This window comes from Mus caroli, chromosome X (genome assembly GCF_900094665.2).
Source record: "Mus caroli chromosome X, CAROLI_EIJ_v1.1, whole genome shotgun sequence".
Lineage (NCBI taxonomy): Eukaryota > Metazoa > Chordata > Mammalia > Rodentia > Muridae > Mus > Mus caroli.
In genome coordinates, this window is record NC_034589.1 from 61,995,200 (window position 1) to 61,999,003 (window position 3,804).

General features: G+C 44.7%; 1 pseudogene across 1 annotated transcript; it reads right to left on the minus strand.

Annotated features, from left to right (window-relative positions):
* Positions 1-724: 724 nt before the first annotated feature.
* LOC110287456 lies at positions 725-2,167 on the minus strand (annotated as a pseudogene). The gene has a single exon (XR_002377213.1). The product of XR_002377213.1 is annotated as a forkhead box protein N3 pseudogene (transcript).
* Between the last annotated feature and the right edge of the window lie 1,637 nt (positions 2,168-3,804).

Consider the following 3,804-nt stretch of genomic DNA (forward strand, 5'->3'; position numbering starts at 1 on the left):
AGAAAATACCTAATTAAAAAAAAAAAAGAAAAGAAAAAAGAAACACAGAGGACTGTTAGCCATGTTAGCCAGGCTCTGTGCTTGCCACACAGCAAGGCTGATGGCATTTGTGGTACTGTGGGATGCCAGGGCCAGAGCATGGGGTTATCCCCTAGGGGGTAATCTGCTCGTAGGGGACATGGGCTCTTTAGTTCTGCAACTGCTTCCCAGCCTCACTCCAAACACAACTGACTTTTTAAACCTAATGGTTGGGCTGAGCAGTTATGACTCTGTGTGTGTGCGTGCCTCCTAGGTGGTGCTCCATGTTCCTGTGACATTAACATGGAGAGAGCCCTGTGGGTTTAGCCACTGGTTTCTGACAGGCAGCAGGAAGGAATGGGTAATTTTTGATTTTTTTTTCCTTTCAGTTTTTGTATTCAGATAAAGAAAAGCTTTTGTAAAACAGCTGAGTGTCAATATGAGTTTCTATGGCTTCAATCTCCTTTAAACAGAAAATTCTTAAGGGTCCAAAAACAAAGGAGTGTGTGTGTGTGGGAGGGGGGTAAATTAAAAAACAAAAGAAAGAAAGAAAGAAAAGAAAAGAAAAGAAAAGAAAAGAATACCAAACCAACAAAAGGAAAAAAAGAAAAAGAAAAAAATTACTGATATTGCCTCAAATCATTAGAAATCTCCTGACATGCTGAAACCAAATCGCCATAAGTTCGAAACAAATCAGAGACTTGTTTTAACTTTTTGAGCTTTCCTTTTGTTCTTTCTGCCCCTTGGCCATCCGATTGGTGATGTTCAAACAGGACCGAATCCCGGCTAAGTGCAGGAGTGAACCGGCTGCCTCCTTCATCTCCTCATTGTTGTTCTGGGGCGGCTTCTCTGTGCATCTCTTTTTTGAGGGACAGTGTTTCGCTGGGGGCCTTCCTGGCCTTGGCGAAGTGCTGGCGCTTCTTGTGCTGGGATGTGTATTTGCTGTTCCCCAGGGCATCCTTGCCCTCCTTCGGACTGGGTTTCCGGTCCTCCTCCTCTGGTTCACTGTGGCTTTCATGGCTCTGGAAGCTTCCCTCACTGCCCTCCTGGCTCCCCTTCATAGCAAACAAACTCAAAGTGGTCATTGGCTGAGAAGGAGGAGGAAGAGGAGATGGAGTCGCTGGTGGGAGAGGTGCTCCGGGCAGTGGAGGACTTGGCACTATTGTAGTTGTAGTCCTCCTTCCGATTGCCACTGGCCACTGGGGAGCCACATGGCAGCTCTCTCTCAGTCCGCATCCAGAAACTGGTGATGCTATTCCTTATGGCTCCCTTCAACCCAATGGGAGTAATTGGTAAAGGCTGGACACCAGGAAACAGCCCTCTGCTCAGAACCCTCGCTCCATTTTGTATCACTCCTGGAGAAAAACCTGCTTGTATCTCAGGGTCAGAATTAAAAAGCATCATGGCACTGGCAGCATCAACGTCAGGATCTTGCAGAAAGGCTCCATTTCTCTTGAAGAAGGTACTGCCCGGCCAGATGGGTGGACCTGATGTGCTTTGATAAGCCTGAGGAGTAGGAGGTAGGTGGTAAGGTGTCTTTTTCAAAGCCTGAATTAGATTTTGTCTATACTCTGGGTCTATGCACCACAATGACCCTTTCCCAATATTCTGACTCCTCTCATTGTCTACTTTCTTGAAACACTTATTCAATGACAAGTTATGTCTCACTGAGTTTTCCCACCCAGTAGGTTCATTTGCAAAATACAGGAAATGTTCTAAGATCCAGTTCTAGAAGTCCTTCACTGGAAGGCACTTGGTCGGAGAGTCCTCGATGGCCATAAATATGAGGCAGCTAAAGGAGTAGGGGAACTTGCAGTTGGGATTCTTTCTGGCATCATAGGGCATGTCCAAGTGGGCAGGGGATGGCGGGTTTCATTGTCTAGGTCCTGCACAGGACTGACTCTCCTAAGGAGCGACTCCCCAAAGCTCTTTAGCAAGTTCTTGCTCTCATGCAGCCAGTTCAGGTTGGTCAGCTCTTCATCTTCCATGGCCCCCTCTTCTAATCGGATGTTGGTCAGAGGGAAGTCAAGATCATCGTCTTCCTGGAGGGCCTTGGAGAAACCGCTGCCCGGTAACGCTGACTCAGTCCACTGGACACACCGATTCCTGAGCTCTCCACCTTCTTACTGGCAGGCATGACTGGATCCATTTATGTGAAGGCTCCTGGCCAAGCTCCACGCCAGGCTGCCGCTGCTTTCAGTGCAGCCGAACAAAGGAGGGATTCTTTTTTCTTTTTTTTTCTTTTTTAATATTTTTATTAGGTATTTTCTTCATTTACATTTCCAATGCTATCCCAAAAGTCCCCTATACCTCCCCCCCCCCACTCCCCTACCCACCCACTTCCACTTTTTGGCTCTGGCATTCCCCTGTACTGGGGCATATAAAGTTTGCATGACCAATGGGCCTCTCTTTCCAGTGATGGCTGACTAGGCCATCTTTTGATACATATGCAGCTAGAGNCAAGAGCTCCNGGGTACTGGTTAGTTCATATTGTTGTTCCACCTATAGGGTTGCAGNTCCCTTTAGCTCCTTGGGTACTTTCTCTAGCTCCTCCATTGGGGGCCCTGTGNTCCATCCAATAGCTGACTGTGAGCATCCACTTCTGTGTTTGCTAGGCCCCGGCATAGTCTCACAAGAGACAGCTATATCAGGGTCCTTTCAGCAAAATCTTGCTAGTGTATGCAATGGAGTCAGCGTTTGGAGGCTGATTATGGGATGGATCCCTGGTTACAGAGACAAAGTTTGGAGCTGAGACAAAAGGATGGAGGGATTCTTATGTACCTTCGTTGCAATTGTAAACTAGTAAAGCCAATCTGCAAACTACTCTGGAGGTTCCTCAAATACAAAACAAAACTAAACAACAAAAATGAAACCTAGCCATGGGACACAGCTATAAAATCCTGGGGCTTATATTCAAAAGATTTTATGTTATACTACAGGGACAGCTACATATCCATATTCATCTAATAAATTTATAATAGAATGAGCTAAGATGTCATCAGTACATGAATGGATAAGAAAAATGTAGAATATATACACAATGGACTATTATTATACATGTCTTCTACCTTATCTTCAAGACCTGAATTTCTTTTTTTCACGTCTTTTAATAGTCTGGTGTGCTTACCCATGAGATTTTTTTTTGTGTGTGTGTGTGTGTGACACCCTGAGATTCTCATTTCCATTTTTGTTTTAGTTTGGGTTTTCTTTAGTGATTCTATTTCTTAGTTAATCTCTATCTGTTTTCATTCTTGAATTCTTTTCATTACTTCATTAAACTTTCTGTGTTCTCGTGCTATTTATTAAAATATTTATCCACATGCTCTTTAGAATCCTTACATATAATTGCTACTTCGAAGTCCTTGTTTGTGCTTCACTTAAATTGCTTTTCTTCTGGCAAAACACAATATGGGTTCTGCCTTCTTGGAAAGCTGTGTTGGTGTGTTTGCAGCTGAAGAAGAAGGGGATAAGTAAGAAGGTGCCCTTATGGCTCATACAAAGCAGACTGCCCTGCCAGCAAATCCATCATTGGTAAAACACCCAGGAAACAGCTAGCTACAAAAGTTGCTAGCAAGAGTGTGCTCTCTTCTGGAGGGAGGAAGAAACCTTATTGTTACAGACCTGGCACTGTGGCAGTCTTTGAAATCAGGTGCTATCATCTGCCATAACCAGCTTCCAAAACGCTGACACCATTGCATACACTAGCAAGATTTTGCTGAAAGGACCCTGATATAGCTGTCTCTTATGAGACTATGCCAGGACCTAGCAAACACAGAAGTGGATGCT